The following is a 26,909-nucleotide window of genomic DNA, read 5'->3' as shown; positions in this document are numbered from 1 at the left end:
ACCAGGATCTTTATCATCTTGAGACAAAAAAGATGTCTTCAAACCCATGTACAAAGTAATCTGGTTAAACAGCACTGAAAACTTAGCCATCAAGTTAGCATCCTGGGTTCCTTATTTTGGCACCTGGTGCCTCCACCCAAGGAGATTCCTCTCTATGCCTGGGACACAAAGGGTGATGTTCCTTGGGAAAATAACTAATGCTATCACTCTAATCGCAAGGAACATAACCAACACCCCAATACATCAAATACAAATCCCAACAAATGAAATGCCACCTTCAAAAAATATCACAACAGGGAACTTCATTAGAGACAGAAAATAGAGGTTCTCAGGAAGGAAAGAGTGGAGATTAACTAATATACTAAAACATCAACAAATTCTTCACCTCCCTGCATTCAGCACTGCACACAGCTGCCCAGCTTTCTCCCTAGCACTATTCTACGTAGATGGGAAGCTGCAGCTAAGTCCTGTAATAAGTGCTGCAGCACAGTGATCGCTGGCCAGTTCACACAAAAAGAAAGGAGTTCCCTTATGGTGACTTCACTCCTGAGCTGGGCAGAGTCTTCTCCTGGCTTCCTGGTCTGGAGGTCTCGGCTGGCTCTAAGTAGCTGGCACCAGGTTGGTTCTCTGCCCCTGCCTGATGCCTGGTCTCTGCAGGGCTGGCACTCCCTGGTCACACACTAAATCCCACAATAGTTCACAGGCTCCTTTTGGGTAGGAAGTGGGAGTTGATTAGAGATTCCCCAGGCCATGCTGCTCCTCTCCCAGCTCTAAAGGTGAAACCAGATCGAGTTCCTTTGTCTGGGGGACAGCCTGTCCCCTCCCACTGAGGGAATGAGCAGTCCTGGCTTTTCACTGGCTAAGCAAACTGTCTATAAAAAATCAGTCCATCAGAAGCTCCCCACTGGCTTTTGTAGGCATTTCCAGCCTAGTCTGTCCCCATCCCAAACCCTACTTAGGCTTGAAATGGTGTCTAGAGGCTCTGGAGTCATTGTTATTGTCCCAAGGGCAGGACCCCTAGAGGCTCAGTCCATTGTTCCAGGAGCTAGCAAAGTCCAAAAGAGACTGCATATATTCTGGTTACTGTATCTCTGATGTCTACTACTAACATCTTTGCAGCTTTGATGGTCACAATATGGATCAGATGACATGGACGGCCAACATTACAGATGGCATTGGGCTGCTTTTCTATTAGTTCTGTGAGAAAAGAGTTATTTATTCTCTTCATCAGAGAGGCATTATCACTGGCAAATACTGTTATGTTCTCCCTTGGAATGTAGAGTTCCTGAAAGGTTTCATTCATCTTCTCAAAAATGGATGCAGCAGTCCCATTAAATCTAGAAACCACTCCACAACCATTTCTTCTTCCTTCGCAGAAATCCTGAACTAGTAACATTAATTCTTTGCAAACTCCATCACTGCTTGCATCAATACATAACATGAAACATTTGGAACAAATTTCATCAACAGTTCCCTTTAATGCATCCGACAAAGTAGGTATTCACCCACGAAAGCTCATGCTCCAATACGTCTGTTAGTCTATAAGGTGCCACAGGACTCTTTGCTGCTTTTACAGATCCAGACTAACATGGCTATCCCTCTAATACAGTTCCCTTTAAAGCATCCTCAGCAAGGGCTTGACCAATAACTTGTACAATTGTATTTTTCAGCCATTTCTGAGTCAGAAAACATTGCTTTAAATATTCTGCTTGCATGATAAGCAGCACGAACTTCAAAGTATGCTCTACAACAAAACTAATAACAAGTAATTCTGCTCAACTAATTTTTTCTCAGACATCTAGTTTTGAAGACGACTAACATGTTGGTTATTTTCTTTGAAGCTGCACCAACTTTTACTGCAGTGTCATGTGAAGACCCAGCAATGTGTCTTTTAATGTCATTTAAACCACCGTGTGTGACTGAGAGCTTGGCTACACTTGCAAGTTACAGCGCAATAAAGGAGTCCCGGACGACCTAGCTCTCTCCATGTTCACACTGGCAAGGCACGTACGGGGCTTTGACTCCGGAGCTACAGCGCTGCTGGTACTCTACATTTGCTGCTCCTTGGCTACAATGCCCGGGCATCAGTGTGAATGAGGTGTTGCTGCGCTCTGATCGGCCTCCAGAAACGTCCCATAATCCCCCTAAGTCAATCCTCCATTGTTTTGAACTCCTGTAGGAATATGAAAATGCCCTTTCAAAGCTGTGTTTCTGACAGCCGGTATGCAAGCCATTATTGTGGAATGCTATGTGCGAAAGAGAGAGAGAGAGGCGGGAAGGAGGGGGAGCTCTGCTGCTGTCTGAACTTACAAGACAGCATGCTAACATGCTCTCAACCCCCCAAAAACCCATTCTCTCTCCTCCTACATACACATAACTTGCTCCTTGTCACACTCCACCCCACCCCTCCCATTTTAAAAGCATGTTGCAGTCATTTGCATGCTGGAATAACTTCCCATAATGCACCACTCCCAATGCCGCTGGAAGTGCCACAAATGTGGCCACGCTAGTGCACTTGAAGTTCTCAGTGTGGACAGATTGCAGCACTTTCCCTACTGTGCTCTACAAAGGCTGATTTAACTCAAAGCACTATACATCTACAAGAGTAGCCATGCCCTGACAAGTCACTCTGGCAAATAGTACAGAACACATATGACTCACCACGACTTAATTTCTTCATTATAGATCATTCTTTTGTCATGCCATTAGAAAGCCTGCATTTTTATGTTTTTAACTTTTGTATGGCCTGGAGAATCTGAATGTGTTATCACTGTCAATGTCTTCCGAGTCCGAACAGAGCAAAGCACTGTATTTCAGAAAAAACTACTTCTTCTGAGATGGTTTGCATTCTTTCCATTTCATATTGAAGTATCAGGCTCACACCTTGTGCTCCATTCAGGAAAAAAAACCCAAAAGGTGATACTGACACATGATTAGCAGAAGCACAGCAGAGGTCAACTATATTACCAGAATCTTGTGTATGAGCCCCACACGCACATCATTCTCTCTCACTGAGTCAAAGAGACTGATCTGGGGCTGTGAAGTACCATTTAAAGAGGGGGGCCCCCCATTTCTCCACCTGATCTTCCTCTCTCCCTCTCAGATATCCACCCCCTCCAAATCTGCGAGAGTGGCATTGTGCCCTGGCAAGCAGAGTTACAACCCCAGCCAGGTTTGGCATGCCTAAAAAGTAGTTGGGCCAGGGTCCAGGTGGCCTCCTCCAGCTCTGTGACCTATGCTGATGCATGTGTGGCTGAGGCATATGCATCTGGATAATGTAGTTGAATTTTTGCATTTGACACAAAATTGATGCTTTTCATTATTTTTATGCAATGGATTACACGATTAAATCAGGAGGGGTTTTGGTTGTAAACAGGAGTCTCCCTGACATACCAGGAGCCCTCAGGCCCTGGAAGCTTTGGAGGGAAAGACACTATTTTTGTCATTTAAAAGAAATTCTGCAATACTTCACTGTTTTCTCCTTGGAAACTTGACATTAAAATATTTGCCTTACCAAAGTAGCTCTCATTGTGTTTTGAGCACACACTGGGTCATTACGTGGCTGCTCAATACACTGGATTGTTATCAGAGTTGCTCATGAGTATGGCTCCGTGTTTGCAATGGAGGTTGCAGAAGTCATGGATTCCGTGACTTCCTGGAACCTCTGACTTCTGCAGTGGCCAGTGTGGCTAGGGTGACCAGATGGCAAGTGTGAAAAATCGGAACGGGGGTGGAGGGTAATAGGCACCTATATAAGACAAAGCCCCAAAAATCAGGACTGTCTCTATAAAATCGGGACATCTGGACACCCTAAGTGTGGCTGACCACAGGGCCACTGAAACAGCCCTGGGGACAGGCACACCAGCTGTTGCTGGGGCAGCCCTGGCCCTGGGGCCAGCTGTACCTGCTGCTGCTCTGGTGGCCTCAGGCAGCTGGCCCCGCTCGAGCAGCAGCCAATGTGGCTGGCCACGAGGATTGCCTGAGTAATGGTCCCAGGAGTGGCCGGAGCTGCTGCAGCTCAGTGGCTCCCAGCAGTGGTCCTGGGGTGACTAGAGAAGTGGTTGGCCCCCCAGAGCTCTCCCTTCAGCAGTGGTCGGGGCACTGGCTAATATTTTTTGTTTTTTGTTTCTTGCCCATGACCTGTCCATGACTTTTACTAAAAATACCATGATTAAATCGTAGTCTCACACGAGTGCTGGTTTCTCACTGTACTGCTGCTCATGAGAGCTGAACTGAAAACAGGGGTGTTTTAAAACATTCTTTTAAATTTTAAAGAGGATTAAAATATTTCCTTTCATACCTAGAACTATAAGGATGTTAGAAAGAACTAGAGAGAAACGAAGGAGGAACGGAGGTCAATCTGCGGCTATACAGTCTCACGTGTTCCTATATTAATAGTTGTGCTCAGACATGTAACTTCAGACCAGGAACATTAACACCTGGCTTTAAAAAGTATAAATTGTTACTAGACACAGTGAGCAGTGACAGTATGAAATATTATGCTCTTGCTAACAATATCCTAGTTTAGAGAAAGATACAGAAGTCATCCTTGAGAAGCAGTCTGGCCTTTCTGAGTAGAAAAGCTACTGGTATGGAACTGAAGTGCTTCCCCCTTGAACATCTCTTCATGCTGCTATAAACAGGACAGTAATATGTCACTTCTGGCACTGACCCTACCTTACTTCTAAGTGCTGCACTGTAAAGGCAGTAAGTTAAACAGCTGTAGAGGAAGATAATAAAAGTTACCTTCTTTGCCATAGCAGGTACCATACATTAGGAATAGTAGAAGAACACCACAAGCCCAGGCCCAAGATATCATTTGCACTTATCAGTATCTACACTGATTTGAAGTACAACTATGATTTTCTCTTTAGAATGTTGATCAAGAGGTACAAAAGAATAGCACAAACAGTACTAAGATAATACTTAGTCCTGCCATGAGTGCAGACGATTAGACTAGACGACCTCTCAAGGTCCTGTCAAGTTCTATGATTCTATGTAGGGACAAAATTAGAAAGGCTAAGGCACAAGATGAGTTACACTTAGCAAGGGATGGAAGCCAACAAGAAGAGGTTCTGTTAATACATTAGGAGCAAGAGAAAGATGAAGGGAAGTGTAGGTCCTCTACTAAGCAGGGAAGGAGAGCTAATAACTGATGACATCAAGAAGGCTGAGCTGTTTAATGCCTATTTTGCTTTAGTCTTCACTAATGGTGACTAGATAGTCAACCCAATTAATATTAACAAGGGAGAAAGAATGCAAAGCAAAATATGGGAAAGAACAAGTTGAAGAATATTTAGATTTAGACATATTTAAGTCAGCAAGGCCTGATAAAATTTATCCTAGGAACTAGCTAAAGCAATCTTGGAACCATTAGCAATGATCTTTGAGAACTCATGAAAAACAGGTGAGAACCCAGAGGGCTGGAGAAGGGCAAACACGGTACCTATCTTTAAAAGGAGGAACCAAGAGGACCGAGGGAATTATAGACCAGACTGTCTAACTACCATACCTGGAAATGTACTGGAACAAGTTATTAAAAAAATTAATTTGGAAGCACCTAGAGGATAACGGGGTTATAAAGAATAGCCAGCATGGATTTTTCCAGAACAAATCATGCCAAACCAACCTAATTTCCTTCTCTGACAGATTGAATGGGGGGGGCAATAGACGTGATACATCATGATTTTAGCAACGCCTTTTACCCCGTCCCACATGACATTCTCATAAGCAAGATAGGAAAATGTGGTCTAGATGAAATTACTATATGGTGGGTGCCCTACCGGTCGAAAGACCAAGCTCAAAGAGTAGTTATCAACTGAATCTCCCTAACATCCTCAGCCGTGAAGACTGAAGCAAAGAATTCATTTAGTTTCTCTGCAATGACCTCATCGTCTTTAAGTGCTCCTTTTGTATCTCGATCGTCCAGGGGCCCCACTGGTTGTTTCGCAGGCTTCCTGCTTCTGATATACTTAAAAAACATTTTGTTGTTACCTTTTGAGGTTTTGGCTAGCCGTTCTTCAAACTCCTCTTTGGCTTTTCTTATTCCATTTTTACACTTAATTTGGTAGTGTTTATGCTCCTTTCTATGCACCTCACTAGGATTTGACCTCCACTTTTTAAAAGATGCCTTTTTATCTCCCACTGCTTCTTTTACATGGTTGTTAAGCCATGGTGGCTCTTTTTTAGTTCTTTTACTGTGTTTTTTAATTTGGGGTATACTTTGAAGTTAGGCGTCTATTATGGTGTCTTTGAAAAACGTCCATGCAGCTTGCAGGGATTTCACTTTAGTCATTGTACCTTTTAATTTCTGTTTAACTAACCCCCTCATTTTTGCATAGTTCCCCTTTCTGAAATTAAATGCCACAGTGTTGGGCTGTTGAGGTGTTCTTCCCACCACAGGGATGTTAAATGTTATTATATTATGGTCACTATTTCCAAGCGGTCCTGTTATAGTTACCTCTTGGACCAGCTCCTGCGCTCCACTCAGGACTAAACTGAGAGTTGCCTCTCCCCTTGTGGGTTCCTGTACTACCTGCTCCAAGAAGCAGTCATTTAAAGTATCAAGAAATTTTGTCTTTGCATTTCGTCCTGAGTTGACATGTTCCCAGTCAATATGGGGATAATTGAAATCCCCCACTATTATTGAGTTCTTTATTTTCATAGCCTCTCTAATTTCCCTTAGCACTTTATCATCACTATCACTGTCCTGGTCAGGTGGTCAATAATAGATCCCTAATGTTATATTCTTATTAGAGCATGAAATTACTATCCATAGAGATTTTATGGAACATGTGGATTCACTTAAGATTTTTACTTACATTCGATTCCACATTTTCTTTCACATATAGTGCCATTCCCCCCTCCCCCCTGATCTGTTCTGTCCTTCTGATATATTTTGTACCCCGTAATGATTGTCTCCCATTGATTGTCCTCAGTCCACCAGGTTTCTGTGATGCCTATTATATCAATGTCCTCCTTTATCATAAGGCACTCCAGTTCACCCATCTTATTATTTAGACTTCTAGCATTTATGTATAAGCACTTTAAAAGCTTGTCACTGTTTATTAGTCTGCCCTTTTCTGATGTGTCTGATTTTGTATGTGAATGTTTCTCATTCGGGCCAACCCATGATCTGGCCCTTACATTATCCTCTTTTATCCTCTGCTCCTGACTATAACCTAGAGAATCTCTATCAATAGACTCTCCTCTAAGAGAAGTCTCTGTCCAATCCATGTGCTCCTCTGGAGCAGTCAGCTTTCCCCCATCTCTTAGTTTAAAAACTGCTCTGCAACCTTTTTAATGTTAAGTGCCAGCAATCTGGTTCCCCTTTGGTTTAAGTGGAGCCCATCTCTCCTGTATAGGCTCCCCCTATCCCAAAGTTTCCCCAGTTCCTAATGAATCTAAACCCCTCCTTTTTACACCATTATCTCATCCACGCATTGAGACTCTGAAGCTCTGCCTGCCTACCTGGCCCTGCACGTGGAACTGGGAGCATTTCTTAGAATGCCACCATAGAGGTCCTGGATTTCAATCTCTTCCCTAGCAGCCTAAATTTGGCCTCTAGGACATCTCTCCTACCCTTCCCTATGTCATTGGTACCTACATGTACCTCGACCACCGGCTCCTCCCCAGGACTGCACATAAGTCTGTCTAGATGCCTCATGAGATCCGCAACCTTCGCACCAGGCAGGCAAGTCACCATACGGTTCTCCCGGTCATCACAAACCCAGCTATCTATGTTTCTAATGATCGAATCTCCTATTATTAACACCTGCCTTTTCCTAGTGACTGGAGTTCCCTCCCCCGGAGAGGTAACCTCAGTGCAAGAGGCAACCCCAGCACCATCTGGAAGGAGGGTCTCAGCTATGGGAAGGTTTCCCTCTGCTCCCGTTGACTGCTCTGCTTTCCAGGGCCTTTCATCCTCCTCAACACTGCAGGGGCTATCTGACCGGAGGTGGGATAATTCTACAGTGTTCTGGAAAGCCTCATCAGCATACCTCTCTGCCTCCCTTAGCTCCTCCATTTCCACCACCCTGCCCTCCAAAGTCCGTATGCGGTCTCTGAGGGCCAGGGGCTCCTTGCACTGAATTCACACATGCCACCCACCCACAGGGCAGGTAATCATACATGCTGCACTCAGCACAATAAAGTAGGTAGCCCCCACTCTGCTGCTGGGCTTCTGCCTGCATTGTCTCCTACAGCCACCTAGTTAACGAAAGGGTATTGTTTAATCAAGAAGTTTTGAATATAGTTTAGTTTACAGGTTTTAAAGAACAGCAAGTGAACCTTGCCCCCTTCCCCACTCCCCTTCTAAACTCCCTTGAAAAACTCCCTGTTAGCAGCCCTGGTCGCTTGCTCACTGCTTTATAAAACTCTGGCCTTCTTGATAGCACCGCCCACTGACTCAGGCTCTGCCAATTAACAGAGGCTTCTAGCTTTCAAACCTTCCTTTGAAGCTCACAGTTTCCAACTGCTAGCCACAGCACACGGTCCTTCAAACAGACAGACAAACACAAGCTCAGCGTACAGCAAGTAACCCCCAAACACAAACCCACACTACAGACAGGTCATAAAGAAAGGCCATAAACCCTACGGTTTTTGCATTGCAACTTAGCTTTGGTGATCAGCATGATTCAAATAAGCAATTTACAAATGTAACTAAAACCACTACCATGATATCACAGTTGGTCTGAATAGACTCCTTACTGGTTCTCTGGTGAGCGAGAGGAGAGGAAAATGCTGTCAGAGCTCCCCAAGAAGTGCTGCAGCAAGAACTGGAAAACCCAGGTACGAGTGGCATTGCTTACTTCATCCCAATAGTGATCCATGCCTGAGGCTGTGTGCTGTGGCAAACATGATGGGACGATGAAATCATCTGGGGCAGAGATTTCAGTGCTGTCGGGATGAAGCACACTTCATCTGAAGCCTTTGCTTTGTTTGATTCTAGGTCTGTTCACAAATAACTGGGAGCTACCGTGTCTGGAAATCTCAAGAACTGGGACTGTCCTGACAAGCGTTCTCTTCTGATTTTGCAAGGATCTATTTTGCAAGTATCTATTTTCCTATTAAACATCCATTATGCTGGAAGCGGGGAAGATAAAACAATGCTGGAGCAGTATGCAGCTGTACGCAAGGTTACTTAGAAAAGCAGTTGACAATTGCCATCCCCTAACAGTATGCACATACGGCACCCCATACACCCTATGGTGTGATTTAGTACTTACAACTGTTTTACACTGTGGTAACTCCACTGACTTCAATGGAATTATTCCTGATTGACACTCGCATACTCAAAGGAGAATCAGGTTAAGTGCATTTAATTTCTATTACCGGACTTGCACTTCTATGCTACTGTAGTCAACATTTTCTAGACATTTTATTCCATAGCAGATAATTGTCCAAGATACTAGTTTTGCTGTATACTTTACTCAACGCACTGGGACTAATTGGCCATGTGACACAACCGATAGGTCAAGATCAATGTCTTCCTTATTTTTTTTTTGTCTGATACACTCAAAAAAAACCAGGGGCTAACTCCAGAGGAGGTTTGACTCTGATTTTGTCTCACACTATGTATTCTGAGAGTTGATTGTATTGTTCAGAGACAACTGTTGTAAGAAGAAGGAAGTCTAAGCTGAGTGTTTCTTTGGTTTCCCATTTTAGAACAAGTTATCCTGGACTAAAATATTGTAACCACAACCAGCTTTTCAGAAAGAAAATCAGCAGATTGGACTCTGGGACAGAAAGTGCCCTCCATTGCTCTTGCAGCCCTCTTCTCCTAGCACCACTTTGCAGCAGTGAGAAGGGGCCAAATAGAAAAAACAGCACCAGCCATTTGAATTGTGAGGGAGAAGGAAGCTCTAGAGAACCCGGAATCAGTAGGTGTGTTTCCTCTTCCCCTGAGGACTGCAGTGCTGATGGCATGTAAGACAATAAGCAAGACCAGGAGCAGCATATGACAGATCAAGGGCAGTGAGAGTACATGTCATGGGAGTCATGAATCAGAGCTCCTCCAAACTGGAGCATTATGAAAGTGGCAAGGCTCATCTTATTGGATCCAGGAGAAGACCTGGAAAATTGGTTTTTGAAACCTGTTTAAAAGTATTCCACTTAATCCCCCTCAAAATATAACAATAATATTTAGCTCTTATATAGCGCTTTTTAATCGGTAAATCTCAAAACACATTACGTGTGGATGATGAAGCATCTGGAAGATGAGCAGGTGAAAAACAAAATGGATGAGAGGAACTCACCATAAATGGCCATTTCCAATCTCAACCTTGCTGAAATGCATTTTGGGGTCTCCCTTCTACAGCTCTGGGCACTTTAGCTACAGTGTAGTTGTCAACTAAAGCACATTCTGATCTAACCTATGGTCAGAGAAGAACAGACAATTTTAACCAAAGCAGCCACTGAGACCAATTGAGCAAAAACCAGACCTTACATGGAGATACAGAATCAAAGGCAATACCTGCTGGAGATGGGATATAGTTAGAGGTCAGGAGAAGAACAGAAAGGCAAGAGTGCAACAGGTTTTGCCAGAAGTTGGGCATGGGCAACAGTCAGGGGATGGATCACTTGACGGATGATTACCTGTTCTGTTCATTCCCTCTGGGGCACCTGCCATTGGCCACTGTCGGAAGACATGATACAAGGGATGTAAAAGGTTAACTGGTACGCATTAGGTTTACCGTTAACTGGACCATAACCATTAACTCCAGAGGCCGACTGGCCGGCTGGAGCAGCCCCAGCCGCATTGGGTCGGCTGGCCAGAGGGACCCCAGCTCTGGCCAGTGGGACCCCACCCCCAGCGGGACCCCAGCCCTAGCCACAGCCGCACAGGGCTGGGCAGCCTAGAGCAGACCCAGTCCCATCTGTGGCAGGCTGGTGGCACCCCAGCCCCATCCGTGGTGGCCAGGCCGGCTGGTGGGACCCCGGCTGCACCAAGCCAGGTAGGCTGGAGCGACCCCAGTCCCAGTGGGCAGGTAGGGCCCCAGCCCTGGCCGCAGCAGGCAGGCTGGCCGGGCCACGGCGGGCTGGAGCAGCCCCAGTCCTGGACACACCAGGCTGATGGGACCTCAGTCCCGCAGCCACAGCGGGACTGCAGCCTCAGTCAGGCTGGCAGGACCCCTGCCCCAACCCCCCTGCGCAGGCTCACCGGAGTGACCTCGGTTAACGGTTAAATGATAGAATTTTAATTGTTTAACCGGTTAACTTTTTTAACCAATATTTACATTCCTACAGGATACTGGGCTAGATGGACCATTGGTATAATCCAGTATGGCCATTTTTATGTAGGTTTCAATAAGGGTCAGATTGTGAGATCCTCTCTCATACTGAGTAGCATCTTATTCCATAAGACATCTCATAGATGTAAATGGATCAGCTCATTGTGTAAGGTGTTACTCAGCATGAGTAGGAGTATCAGAATCTGCCAATTAGCAGGGGTAAGCACAGGAGTCACTTATTCAAGCCAAACTTCCTCATTTAGTGGGGTCCACTCCACTACTCCATTCCCCTTGCTGCGTGCGAATGTACTGGAGTCACAGAGCTCATGTGTGTGTAGCACAGAATAGCAACGTTCTATATGCATATAAAGGTAGCCCAAGGTCAGGATCCTGCTTCTTTCAAGGGTTTTGTCAGTACTTTACTCCCCTTTCAGATATTGATGTAATATTATTCTCTGTCTAAACCCCCTAATTTGCTCTCAATTAATTGTTCATGGGATTAAGCCTTTTTTCTAAATAATGAAAACACAAGAAAAGCTCAGTGACAGGAGGATGAAGGAAGTCTGTGCTATTCACCAGCCACCCACATGCTATCTTAATTCATCAGGAGACAAAGCCAGCTCTTTGTCTACGCAGCTCCCTCTATGCCATTCATTCACAGTGAGATATCGCTCCCACTAATCAGAGCCCGCCTATACAGGAGAAAAAAAGAACAGAAAGAGAAAAAAAAAAAAACACATCTAATCAGGCATTAGACTTGCTTCATTGTCAAAAAGGCAGCTTTTTTTTTTTTAAAAAAAGCCAATTTATATATAGCAATAGCTGACATATGGGTCTCAATTAAGCACCCTTTCCATGCAAAGCTAAATGGTATCTAATGTAACAGACAATGATCTTTACACATATATACACACACACTTAAGCTACATTTAAAATATACTTTTCCCCATAATGCGTCTGAGAGTAAAGCTTCTAATAGTTAGGCAAGAACTAGCACGTAGCATTGTTTAAAGCTTCTTTTAACCAATGCACCTCTGAATACTTTGCCATTTTCTGCAGAGTAAACCACACATACAACTCATAGCAGTTAAGAGGTTAATTGCTAACAATTACTGTAACACTTTAAAAAAAACTTAATCACCTGTTGTTGTTAAAACATCTTTTCACCAGCACTGCCTGTCATGCTGTTAATTGTGCTTATAAACTAGCTACACTCACTAGTTGCCTTCTCTTGACATATGCAAAGTTTTGCGAGTTCATCTTTGCATCATGGTTTTATTTGCAAATGTCATAAAAAGAGCAATGGTGGACTCAGCCCAGTTTTAGTATGCAATCCAAAATGAATCTTTTTTTAAGCTTATTGGTTTGGTTTTGAAGCTCATGAGAGTGTCACTGCTCAACAAAGTTATGTTATGGGAAGATTACATGCATGGGCCACAACATAGATATTAGAGCCTAGAAGTCACAGGACACAGAGATGAAAAAGACTAACTGGCCTCACTCTTCAGCTGAGTCTAAAGACACACTGCACAGCTCAGCAAGGAGGTGCAAAGGTAGCTTTATACCACATGTGCATTCCCCCAATCCTGGGCCAGCTGTGTGTCAGCCAGACCCTCAATACAAATAATAGACTGAATTGACTCTAAATCACACCAGTTTCCAACAGCCAAAGGGGGCATGCTGGCAGCTAGAGATTGACAGGGTATAGGAAACCTTTCACAACCAGATCATGGGCAGCCATGTCTAGTAGTCAGAACCACAGTCCACAGTCACAGGACAGGAGTCAAGATACCAGAAGCAGACCAACTGGAGATGAGATCCACAAGTCACAAACCAAGCCAAGCTGTAGGTCAGGAACCACAAGTCAGATGCCAGGAGTTAAGCCAGGTCAGAATGCCAGGAAACCACACACTAGCCACAAGAGCAGGGTGGAGCATAGTTGTTCAAGCAGCTTCCTGGCTCTGCTGCTGGTTTAAATAGGGCAAGTGAGCCAATCAGCTGCTCCGGCACTCTGTCAATCAGACCTCAGGGGTGGAGCCTCATGCTGGGGCTGGGCTTTGTGGATTCCAGGTAAGCAGCTGTCAGAAGACTTCCCCATGATGAGTTGGATCATAGCTACTCCCATTAACCCTATAGGCCTGGGTTCAAGACCAATGAGTCATGACAAAATTCCAGCCATGCCTCCTGTATGCCAGATTATGAAGAGGCTGTAACATAGAAGACATCATGCTGGTTTATACCATTGGAGGCTCTCCTTCACTATAGTGTTCCTCCTCTGGCCAGCTGTGCCTTCCTTAGGGGTGCTTGGAGCCAGTGAAGCAGCAAAATGGCCCTAACAAAGCCACAGATGGAGGGTTATTAGGTCTGAGAAACAAAAACAATCAAGCACACCAGAATAAGAGAACTTGAAATAATACAGCCATTTAGGGCATACTCAGTGCTATCTTTAATTCTTGTATGATGCTTAAGTACCACATTGACAGGCACCTTAGAAAAGACATAGATAATTTTACGTACCTTACCTAGCATGCCATTCCTCAGCCAGGGCAGGATTGTTCCCTACAGCACATTTTCTAGCATTTCATTCAGTCTTGTTTTAATTGGATTAAGCAATGGGGCTTTCACCACTTCCCTTGGAAGATTATTCCACAAACTAAGAAAACTGTGTGCCAGAATGTGTTTTTCGGAGAGTACTTGCCAGAGGAAATAATCTGGGAATAGATAGAGCCACGTAGTCAAGTTCCTCAAGTACCAAGCATTATTATTTTTACTGTCACACACAAAAACTAAATTTAGTGACATTTAAGCCTGCATCTGGACACACCCTACCTACCCAAAACCTCAACAGCTTGGGAATCAGAAGTTAAGGCAAACAAAATTGAACAAATAGTAACCTGTAAAACTGAAGAAACAAACACGAGGAAGAAGAGGTACTTAACACTCAGTCCTATTGTCCTACTTAGCAGATGTACAGAAATGTGAGGCAAAATTCAGATCCTAGGAACTTACACATTTTTGTCAAAGGAGATCAAAAAAAGCTTAAACACCTCATTCAAAAATATTTAAAGTAGTCATTTTTAACAATTTATTATTCCATGAGAAACAACCCAATCTCTACCAATCCAGTATGAAAAATTCAAACACTATGTCAATTTTAAATTCATTTTTATCCAATGTTTTTTTAAATAACAGCTTAAAACTCCCATTGAAACTCAAACTCTTCTCAGCCTTAACTACAATGCAGCTACTACTCCAACATAAAGTAAATCTATAGGATAACAAGGTATAGATAAAGCAAACAATTCTATAGGCATAGATTAAATAAATGCTGTTTCTACAGGCAGGGAGGAGTAATGACAGCATGATATGATTATGAAACTCAACTGACTCCTTAGTTATGGTTGATGAAATACCATGCTTTAATTAAAAGCCCACATACTCAGAAGTTTATAATTTCCTGAAGAAAAAAATTACTCTACTGAATTATCTTGAGGTTATTTTTAGTCAAAAGATAATTCTCCTCCATCCCCAGTTAAGAAAATTTCCTAACAACTGTTAAATCTTAGATTGCTCAAAAAAGTCAGAGTCGTTGTTTCAAGAGATCAGACTTTGCCATCAGTGATGACAAATGTTTTTCACGTGTGAAGAAATCTCCCAAAAGAGCTATAAAACCACATAGCAAATATAACTTGTATTCTGAAGGTTAACTTGTATAATGGGATCCCAGAGAATGGAATAACTGTGCAATTTATTCATAGTGAGAAGCACTTATTCACACAAGGAATCTCTTTGATTTCAATATGTCTCCTCAGTGAAGTAAGTGCTCACCAAAGTGATTAGGGATTGCACAGTCAGGCTCTAAATACGCTGTGTGTGTTCTTCTAACTCAGTGGTTCTCAAATGTTTGTGCTGGTGACTCCTTTCACAAAGCAAGTCTCTGAGTGCAACCCCCCCTTAGAAATTAAAAACACTTTTTTATATATTTAACATCATTATAAATGCTGGAGGCAAAGCAGGGTTTGGGGTGGAGGCTGACAGCTCGTGATCCCCTCCCCCCCCCGTAATAACCTCATGACCCCCTGAGGGGTCCTGACCCCTAGTTTGAGAACCTCTGTTCTAACTTCTTAACACTGAGATACACACACACACATGTACACGAATTAGCACATATTGGCACTGGGCACATATTTGCTAGGTCTTATAGTATCATAGATTTTAAGGTCAGAAGGGACCACCATGATCATCTAGTCTGGCCACCTGCCCATCACTGGCCACAGAACCTCACCCACCCACTCCTGGAGCCAACCCATAACCTCTGGTTGAGTTACTGAAGTCCTCAAATCATGATTTAAAGACTTCAGGTTACAGAGAATCCATCATTTACTCTAATTTAAAACAGTAAATGACTAATGTCCCATGCTGCAAAGGAAGGCAAAAGACCCCCAGGGTGTGAGCCACTGGGGACTTTTGCTACTGGCAGTCGCAGATAGGTCACTTGCTGTTGTACACAGCCTCATCACAGCATCTCCTCCATAAACTTATCAAGCTCAGTCTTGAAACAAGTGAAGTTTTTCGCCCCCTCTGCTCCCCTTAGAAGACTGTTCCAGAACTTCACTCCTCTGATGGTTAGAAACCTTCATCTAATTTCAAGCCTAAACTTGTTGATGGCCAGTTTATATCCATTTGTTCTTGTGTCAACATTGGCCCTTAACTTAAATAATTCCTCTCCCTCTCTGATATTTAATGCTCTGATGTATTTATAGAGAGCAATCATAGCTTCCTTCAGCCTTTGTTTGGTTAGGCTAAGCAAGCCAAACTCCTTGAGTCTTCCCTCGTATGGCAGGTTTTCCATTCCTCTGATCATCCTAGTAGCTCTTCTCTGCACTTGTTCCAGTTTGAATTCATCCTTCTTAAACATGGGAAACCAGAATTGCACACAGTATTCCAGATGAGGTTTCACCAGTGTCTTGTATAATGGCAATAACATTTCCCTGCCTCTACTGGATATACTTCACCTGATGCATCCTAGGACTGCATTAGCCTTTTTCATGGCCACATCACATTGGTGGCTCATAGTAATCCTGTGATCAACCAATACACCCAGGTCTTTCTCCTCTTCTGTCACTTCCAACTGATACATCCCTAGGGTATAGCAAAAATTCCTATTGTTAGTCCTTTGCATTTTGCACTATTCAATTTCATCCCATTTCTATTACTCTGGTTTTCAAGGTCATCCTGATCTTCTTGTATGATATTCCAGTCCTCCTAGGTATTGACAATACCTCCTAACTTTGTGTCATCTTCAAATTTCATTAGCACACTCACACTTTTTGTGCCAAGATAATTAATAAAAATGTTAATAAGATTGGTCCCAAGATCAACCTCTGAGGAACTCCACTAGTTACCTCCCTGCAGCCTGACAGTTCGCCTTTCAGTATGACCTGTTGTAGTCCTCCCTGTAACCAGTTCCTTAACCACCTTTCAGTTCTCATATTAATCCCCATCTTCCCCAATTTAACTAACAATTTCCCAAGTGGAACTGTATCAAATGCCTTACTGACCTCCAGGTAGACTAGGTCTACTGCATTTCCTTTGTCTAAAAATATCAGTTATCTTCTCAAAGAAAGAGATTGTGCCAAACAGACCAATCTACCTTTTTTAAAACCATGTTGTATTTTATACCAATTACTATTTACCTCTGTGTCCTCAACTACCTTCTCTTTCAAAATTTGTTCCAAGGCTTTGCATACAATTGACTTCAAACTAATGGGCCTGTAGTTTCCCAGATCACTTATTTTCCCTTTCTTAAAAATAGGCCCTATATTAACAATTTTCCAGTCACAGGGTATGACTCCTGAATTTATAGATTCAATAAAAATCCTTACTCTTGGGCTTGCAATTTATGTGCCAGTTCTTCTAAGATTCTTGGATAGAGATTATCCCGGCCCCCTGATTTGGTCCCACTGAGCTGTTGGAGTTTGACTTCCACCTCAGATTGGTCATTCTATACTCTCCTTTCCTTTAGCCACCCTGCCACTACCCCTAAACTCCTCATTACCCTTATTAAAAACGGAGGCAAAGTATTTGTTTAGGTGTCACTGTTTCATACCCTTATCTTGTGACTTGTTTCAAAGAAGGAACATTTTAAAGCACATTTCCCAAACTGGGCATATTTTTAAAAGGTATGTACTTTTAAGAACTAGCTCTGTGGTGGGTGAGACATCATTAGGGTCACACTTGAGGGGTGTCACATGGAGCAGCAACCTACAAGTCTAGAGTTTAAGGGGCCATAAAAAACCCTTCCACCACAGGGGAAAAAACATGACCCCAGATCTGGTGCTGAAGATTCCTTCTGTGTGCTGTTCTTCTCCCTTCAGGTCAGAGAGACAGAACTTCATCTCCCCCTGCTCCAGACTTTGTGGAGGGCAACCCTGCAAGTCCCGAGTGAGTATTGTTAGTCCAGGCTCCGCTCAGTGGGAGAAGGTGGGGGTTGATTAGGGAGAGGAATGGTCAGGTCAGGGGGATGCACATCATCCCCTCTCCAGCCCTGCAAAGAGCCCCCGGAATCTAGGATTTTCCCCTATCTTGCCATGGGTGTAGCTTTTGACAAAGAATTTGTTCCTCTTTGTCCCTTTGGGTAGCACTAGCTCATTCTGCTGGTTTCATATTGTAGTCTTCCACCTAAGGCTCTGCTGACTGCATTCTGGCTTGGTTAGCTCCTGTCATTTCCCCTTCCAGTACTGGTTGGGCGGTTTATGAGCCACCCCTCCTAGAGTCATGCTTCTCTTTGGAAGAGAGAAATTACACTTAGGGACATGTCGCAGAGCCTCTAAGTTAACTTCCGTCTCCTGTGCAAGTTTAAGGCCAGAGTAAGGGTCTGACATAGAATCTCCTCAAGTGGTTTTCAAAGCCTCCGTTTTGTTGATCACATCGCTTTATAGAGGACTGGGAATTCCCTGCTGGCACATTTGCGATACTCTCATAGTTAAAGGACAGATAGCAAAGGCAAAGTAATGCCCAGGTATTTAATGTAATCACATTACTCCTATTACTTGGTGTATACTAAGTTCAGAATTAGTGCCATCCTAGAGCCAGTGCTGGCATGCTTACATCACTAAAAATGCACAGGGAAGGAACATTGCAGGTCCACAGCTTTGTCGGTCACATGCTTAAATTCTTGGATACCTTCTGGAGTAGGCAGTGTGTGAATTCAGCAGTAGAAGAAACATGCATGGGCACTCCCGAGATTAAAAGTCTGAATACGTGTGTAGGCTGTTTGTCCCAGAGGGTAATCAACACATGGCATTTTCTCCCCCAGGAGCTGCTCTCAGGATCCACGTTACTGGGCCACAATCAGGCCTACCAAGAGCAATTGCAGGCCCCAGGGCAGAACAGTCAGTGGTCCACCAGGCACACACAAGCCGTGCCTGCACAGACGCCATCCGCCTGACATTTAGGTGGTGCTGTGCCTATGCTGGCTGGTGCCCAATGAGCTGCCGGTGTGCTGCTGGGTGCGCCCTTCCTCATGCCCACCCGGTAGGGTTACCAACTGTCTAACTGCGCAAACCCAAAGACCCTTGCTCGGCCTCCTGCCACTTCCCTGTGGCCTCGCCCTGTCCCACTCGTTCTCTGGGGCCCTGCCCTTGCTCACTCCACCCCCTCGTCCCTCACTGTCCCCCACCCTCACTCACTTTCACCAGGCTGTGGTGCAGGAGGGGTACGGGGTGCTCTGGGGGGGGAGTCTGGGTGCAGCGTGCAGGCTCTAGGCTGGGGAAGAGGGCTGGGTTGCAGGACGGGGGGTGGTGCTTACCTCAGGCAGCTCCCAAAAGCAACCGGCACACCCCTCTAGCAGTGGCTCCTAGGCAGGGGGCACAGAGGGTCTCCACACACTGCTATCTGCAGGCACCGTCCCCACAGCTCCCATTGGCCACAGTTCCTGGCCAATCAGAGCAGCAGAGTCAGTGCTCAGGGCGGGGGCAGTGTGCTGAGACCCACTGCTCCCCTGGGCTCTAGGGCCGTTCCATCCACTTCCGGGAGCGGCACGGAGTGAGGGTGGGCAGGATGCCTACCTTAGCTCCGCTGTGCTGCCGATGGCAGCAGCTGGGGCCCCCAGCCCCTTTTAAATTGCCTGGGCCCCTGGGCAATTGCTCCTTTTGACCCTTGCATTGGTGGGCCTAGTCACAATGCACCAGGACAACAATACTTGGCATGTCTCTAGACCTTCCATTTAGCAATGTCAAAGTACTTTATGAACCTTAGTGTTATAAGCCTCACAACTCCCCTGTGAATAGCATTGTCCCCTTTTACAGATGGGAAAACAGAAGCACAGAGGGGGCAAGTGACTCTCCTAAGGTCACACAGCAAGACTGTGGATAGAATCCAAGAGTCCAGGGACAGTGCCTTAACCACTAGACGATCCCTTCTCTCAAATTTAAATATGTGCAATTGTAACTCATTTTTCAGCGTGTGTTACAAATTCCCTCTCTAGCGTCTGATCCAAAGACGATTGTTTTCGATAGTTAGCAGGTAAAGAAGTTATTTTTCCAGCTAACATGGTAGCACTTTTAGCATTGGTCATCCTGGGTTCAATCTCCAGTGATGATTCCTGATAGGAATCATTACCCAAGGATCATTATCAATGACATCTAAAGATGTAAAGATGTCTGATCACTGAGATTCTTGCTCACATGCACTTTCAACATACTGGTTTGTCCCCAAACAGGTGAGTAAGAAAAATAATCATGATAGCAGCAGGCAATCTGTGCCTTGGAGTAGCCTGAACAAGGCACGAATTGTTGGGTCCAGAGTCTTGCTCATTAGCAGTAAGATCTTATGGACTTTTTTTGTTGCTTCATGTAAAGTTGAAGCTAAGTGTCAGTATGGAGCAGAATTTTGCAGCGTCTGTAAAATCTTTGTGGATTTTTTGGAAAAAATTCAGATTGGCCTCAAAATTAGTAGGCATGGAGCTAGTGGAGACTTTCCTTTTGGGGGGGAGGCTGTGCTGGGGGGTGAGGAGAAGAGGGGAGCCTCTGTGACTTTGCTGTTCAGAGGAAAGGTGGGGAAGGGAGCACAGGGACCACCGGGATATGGAAAAAGTGGGTTGTGGAGTCAGGGACAAGACCCACACTGTATATCAATGCCAGTGGGAATGTAAAGGAAATAGCTTCCTGGCCTTCCCGGCTGGTGGAAAGCTCCTGCTGCAGCAGCTATAGTACATGTGAGTGGAAAACGGAACACACCTGGCAAACTCTCAGCAACTGAGACTATGTCACAGTCTGGAAATGGAGACTGAGTTCACCCTCAAGACAGGTTTCAGAATAGCAGCCATGTTAGTCTGTATCTGCGAAAAGAACAGGAGTCCTTGTGGCACCTAAGAGACTAACAAATTTATTTCAGCATGAGCTTTCGTGAGCTACAGCTCACTTCTTCGGATGCATAGAATGGAACACACAGACAGGAGATATTTATACATAGAGAGAACATGAAAAGGTGGAAGTATGTTGGTATGCATACTTCCACCTTTTGATGTTCTCTCTATGTATAAATATCTCCTGACTGTGTGTTCCATTCTATGCATCCGAAGAAGTGAACTGTAGCTCACGAAAGCTCATCCTGAAATAAATTTGTTAGTCTCTAAGGTGGCACAAGTACTTCTGTTCTTTTTACCCCCAAGACAGGGATTCACTGCTGAAAACGGCCTTCCATGAGAAGGGACGTACAATTCCCATACAAAGTGAAAAAATCCCTTGAGGGACAGCGCACAATTATTCTTTAAAGTGCAGGTCTACTCTGAAAAGGAATTTCAAAAATGGCAAGCTCAAATTAAAATGTAGTTTGGGATCTGAGAGTCAAGCTGGGTTCTTTCTAGCCCATGCATCACCAGCAGTAGAGATTCCACCAACAATGTCACCCCAGCAACCCAACTGCCTTCATATTCTGCACTGTTACACCTGCACAACCTGAATAACTTCAACAGGGTTCCATTGAGGGTAGAATTTGAGCTTGCAATTGGAATCATTTAACAATGCAGTTGGATGAATGAGTCAGGATAGAAACCAACTCATTCTGTCATAGCTGTGTTGGCTCAGAAGCTCTAAGAAGAGTAAAAAGTAGTAACAATGTATTTTGGACACTAAAGCAAGTACACATGACTCTGACTATGCACAAGAAGCAGAGCTGCAGAGTGAGAGGGGACCATTCTGACACAGTCAGTTCTCAGAATAGAGACTTTCTCCAGTCTAGATTTAAACAACTCAAGTGATGAGGCTCCCACCATCCCCCAGGAGAGAGTATTCAATAGCCTTGGAATCTATTCTGGACTTGCAATCTGTGAATCTATAGGACTCATCATTAGAAAGCTTTTCCTGACATTTCGCTTGAAATTTATTTTTGCTCAATTTCCTCCCATTACTCCTTGTGCTAGCAAAACAATTCCTCTCTTTTCTCACTGTTTATATGCTACAAACCAAGCAACCCCACTGCAACACTGCACTGCATATGCTTTATGGAAATATGTTTATGAATATGACATAACTGGAATATGCTTTACGCTAAATACCCCTTGTATGGTGTCATTAGAAAGCTTGTAATCTACTAAGCGAGTTCATCCTATTTGTTTGCATGTATTATTTCTATATCTGGAGTTAGGTAGAAGAAGATATAAACTTGTATCACTGATGTAAAAATATTAAGTGGAGGCCATTAAGGGTGCTCCAGAAACAAACAGTTGTAAATGGCCGTAGTTACTTGAAAGCCTTCCTGTGTACCTGCAGGTCAGCTCATGGGAAATGGAGATTAGGGGTCTTACAGTGAGTCGCCTGAAAATTAAATCCATTTTAAATCTGGTATTTTTCCATTCAGAGGGAGGGGTGGGGATCCAGAGAGACAAAAGATTCCTGCCTTGTGCCAAAGCTATACAAGAGGGTGGAGCAGGACAAAAGCGGCTGCCAGGAATGAGATAACCCCTGCTTACCACTTGAGATGTCTGCTAGATCTAACGAGGACTGCACCAGGGGAAAGGATTGGGCCCAGCCCAGGAAGGAGTCTAGTCTGTGAAAGAAGCTGATTGGAACATCTCTGAGGGTGAGCTATTACCTGTTATCAGTTTCTTAATGTATTAGGCTTAGACTTGCATGTTTTTTTCTTTATTTTGCTTGGTGACTTACTTTGTTCTGTCTGTTATTACTTGAAATCACTTAAATCCTACTTTTTACACTTCATAAAATCACTTCTGTTTCTTAGTAAACCCAGAGTAAGTGATTAATATCTGGGGGACCAAAGAGCTGCGCATCTCTCTCTATTAGTGTTATAGAGGGCAGACAATTTATGAATTTACCCTGTATAAGTGTTATACAGAGTAAAACAGATTTATTTGGGGTTCAGGCCCCCAGAAAGCCTGAACACTGGGCGCTGAGAAAGTCCCTGTTAACTGAGAAGTCCCTGGGCTGAGTGAATCTCAGTTTCAGTGAACTGCAGAGAGGCGAGGCCCAACCTCTGGGTCTGTGCAGGAGCTGACTGGACTGTCTAACTCAGCAAGACAGGAGTGGAGGGGCGCCTGTTCTGGCAGAAGGGTTCTTTTCAGTGGTATCTCAGCCCATTGAGTGAGAGTCTCAAGGGGAGTCTCTGTAACCGAACCTATCACACCCACAAACACGATTAAATTAGCTGGTGAAAAACGGAAATAACCTATGTTGTACAGGTCTCCTACAGTTGGCAACAATGGACAGGCAGTCTGAAAAGCTGCTTGTGCCTTGCAATGTTTAACAGTCCAAATGTGTGCATTAAGCTCATTTTTGAACATTTAATGCTTTTATGGATTGTCTCATGTAATATCAGTATCCAACAGAGGATAGGAGAAGATAAAAAGGAGGAAACTGAGGTAAGAAAAATATGTAGCAATCTGACAAAACTAAAGCACTGTTGTGCTGAAAATATAGACTTGCTGTTACATGTCAGAAAACAGTAATTTATTAACCCCAAACAAAAGGGAAATGTTCAGACTAGTACAAATAATATATCATCTCTGGTATGAAAGACATGAGTTTCATGGAACTACAGCATGGACCAGGTCTATTATTAATTGATATTTCTTTTTGATCACGTTATTGATTGACAATCTGTCTCATTGTGAACATTAATGGATGTTGTTTACCTAATATAGCCATGAGAGCATAAGAATAGGTAAATGCAATGAAAATGTGAATAGTATGTTAATAAAGCAGTGACACTGCAAAATCCACCCTGTCCCAAACCAGAAGTTTGATGCTGTTCGTAAGCAACATCTGTAGATTTGCTTTATAAATGAACATTGTATTATACTGCAGTAAAAGCAGAACTTCCCAATGAAGGAGAGGTCTCAGTGCAGGAAATGGTGAAAACTGGTTCCGCTACTCGACAGTGCACTGGTCCCTCCTAAAGTCCTTGAGAAAGAAGCTTGATCAAATGTGAATGGAGCATTGGGGATCATTTAAATGAAGGAAGATTCAGTACAAAACAGCAAGGTGCATCCCAAGACATTAAGAGATAAAGGGAATAGTAAAACGATAAAGCAGGAGTACATGGGTAAGGGAACACACTAGCTCACTCCATGTGACTCACCTCTGACTATGGCCCATACAAGTTCCTTCAAAGGATATAACGGACAGTCATCCAATAACATGCCCCTGAAGGGAGTTATTTCCAGGCCGTTCGTGTTTGGCTTATCTCCTGAGCATGAGAGCTGATACTCCATGAACATTTTTCGCTTAGTTAGCGTAACCGTGCATCATCATCTTATTTGTATAAATAGCTAATTCTTTTTTTATCGTTCTAATATACTTGTAATATCTTGCAGCAGCGAGGTTAACTATGTGTTGTGTAAAACGGTATTTCCTGTTATCTATTGTAAATGTTATCTTTTAATTTCACTGAATGCCCCTTTTTTTGTATTATGAGAGGCTAAGTAGGAGACCCTAGCTAGCCTTCTCTTTACCATTTGTAATCAGATACATCTCCATATCACCTCTTTAAATGACACACTTCTAATCTTCTCTATCTTTTTGCACAGTGAAGTCTTTTCATTCCTTTTATCATTGCTGCCCTTCCCTGCACCTTCTCTAGTTCTGCTACACTCAAGAGATGAGGTGACCAAAAGTGAATACAGTCACCCCAGTGACAAATTTACCTAATGGCAATCTAATATTGTCATTAGTATCTTCCATCCCATTTTTTACAAACCCTACCATTTTGTTTGCTCTGTTTTTAAGTCTCCACTGTGCACTCAGTAGAAATGTTCACTAAGTTGTCCATAGTGATGCCCAAACCTATTTACTGAGTGATTACAGCTGACTTACAATCCCATCAGCATGTATGGATGGTTCATATGGCCTTATGTCTCTTACCTTAGACTTTCCACAATGAATTTCATCCACTGCCCTGGAATCCAATTGTCTACCTTTGGTTGCTCCTTCTTAAATTTCTCACAATCCAATATAGACTTGTCTAACCTAAATAACACTGAGTGATACACAATTCTCTTCCATACCATTGATAAATATATTAAATAACACAGGTTACTCACCCTGTAGCTTAGTTTCCTTAAGAGATTCTTGTGAAAGACTTCATAAAAAGATTTTTGTTAGTCCACACGAATTATAATCAGCTACTTCTCTTTTATCTACTAGTGGGTTGACTCTCTCAAAGAATTCAAAATGGTTGGAGAAAAACAATTTTACATTACAGAAGCCATGTTGATTTGTCTCTATCAAGCGCTGCTTGTCAGCATGGTTTGTAACTCTATCCTTAATTACTTTTTCAACTAATTTACATGCTAGTGACTCACTGGTCTGCAAGTCAGTATCCTCCACCTAAACTCTCTTTTAAGTATGGTTACAAGATTTGCTGCCTTCCAGTCCTCTGCTACGGAAGTTGATTTCAATAGAGATTGCATATTTTTGTTAATTCATCCACTTATCTAAGTGCCTTCATAATTCTTGGACGAATACCATCCTCTCCTGCTGACTAATTTCAGTTTAAATTATCATTTTGTTCCAACACCTCCTCTTCTGATACTTCAGTGTTTGACAGCCCCTCATATTTATTATCTACAAAGAGAAGCTCTGGGGGAGTAGATATCTCTACGTTGTTCTCTCTGGTGAAGACTGAAACTAAAAAACTGTTTGTAAATTTCAGATGGATTTTCCTGTGATTTTAATTAGTGGTACAATGGGAACTTACTTTAACCTGTGATATTTAAGATGGTTCAGATGAATCACTTATTAGGAAAAATGAATCAGAGAGTCAAGCTGAGGGCAACATTCTCTTCTCTTGTCCACCAGTTAAATCTCTACCCAGTGTATTGATCTCTATTGCTTACACAAACAGGGGTGGGATGTCCAGATGAGGAAAAAGTTCAGATCTTAAAGAGGACACTTTTATCCTGCTGTTGATCACTGTGGAAAATACCATGTGTGAATTTCCACATGGTATTTGATATGAAAGATATGCTTCATCTACTTCAAGGCCAGGGATTTGGTAAGAAAACAAGCATCCTTTCTCCAGCATTATCATTCATAAGTATCCATGTGTCTGTAGTAAACCGAGCTCCAAGGTCAACACTATTTTATTTGCAGCATGTTAATATCATTGGACAGTTTGTGTAGGGTAGATCTGTACTTCTTTAATTAAAAACACACACACCGTAGGCTCCTGCTTCTGGGGTCGGAAAACAGTTTCTCTGATTCAGAGCACAACAGAGTAAGACCTAGGTGATTTTACATCAGTCATATTGTATATTTCAAAACACATTACTACTGCAAGTTTTATGTTGTTCCCCCTTAACAGCATAACTCTGTGGTGTTGGGGGGTAAGGATTTTCCAACAATAAATATTCATAAGAAATGCATTAATGGCTAGGGACTGCAAATCCTGATTGCCAGAGACAAGGGATTACTTTTGCAAGAGGGATGCAACCCAGAGAAAGCAAAATTTACACACCCCACTGTGAGTGTAGTAGCATTGTGGTGTTATGATCACACAAACCACAAACATTTTCTGGAAATGAAGTAAATTCCATTGTAGAAAGACACATGAGATATCTGTTCCCAGGCATATATCTTTGTGCACCAGGAAAAACAGGAGGGAGAAGCCATTCTACCTCTGACTTACATCAGTTTGAAGAGAAAAAGGGAAGAAGAAAAAAACCCCTCTACTATTCCTTTCCACAGAGGAAGATCCCTTTCTTTGAGGAGCAAAACCTGAAGAATAATGACACTGAATAATTCACTTAACTCATCATTTTTTTCTTTTAAAGGGGAGTCTTTCCTAAAAGGAAAAGTTTTCATGTGTATGAGACGGTATTTATTTATCTGGATTTATTAAAATAGCACATCCAAATCTAGGTGTCTGTCTCTATGTTACAATACAAGATATGGATAAATCTCCATAATGCAAACCATCATGTTGACCCAAGCTGCTTCACAACATACTCCATCAATCTCATAATTACTCCAAGTTACAGTCAATGGTTAGAACCTGCAAGCAACCACCCCACATTCCTGAACCAACCCATCCTTGTAAAAAACAGCAAAAATAGGTAAGCTGTGTACATGCTCAAATTGTTCAGCATTTCCGTGGTTATCAATTCACTGAGAAGGGATCCCATAAGTTTCTCCTAGTTGATCTTTAAATCTGAATACTGTC

General features: G+C 43.2%; 1 protein-coding gene across 7 annotated transcripts in view; it reads right to left on the bottom strand.

Moving 5' to 3' along the window:
- The window catches only part of HIVEP3 (HIVEP zinc finger 3), a 443,901-nt gene that overhangs the window by 264,363 nt on the left and 152,629 nt on the right, over positions 1-26,909 (bottom strand). The window lies entirely within an intron of this gene.

The sequence above is a fragment of the Chelonoidis abingdonii genome, chromosome 25 (assembly GCF_003597395.2).
Source record: "Chelonoidis abingdonii isolate Lonesome George chromosome 25, CheloAbing_2.0, whole genome shotgun sequence".
Classification (NCBI taxonomy): domain Eukaryota; kingdom Metazoa; phylum Chordata; order Testudines; family Testudinidae; genus Chelonoidis; species Chelonoidis abingdonii.
Note: the sequence above shows the minus strand (reverse complement) of the source record. Positions and strands in the feature narration are given on the sequence as shown.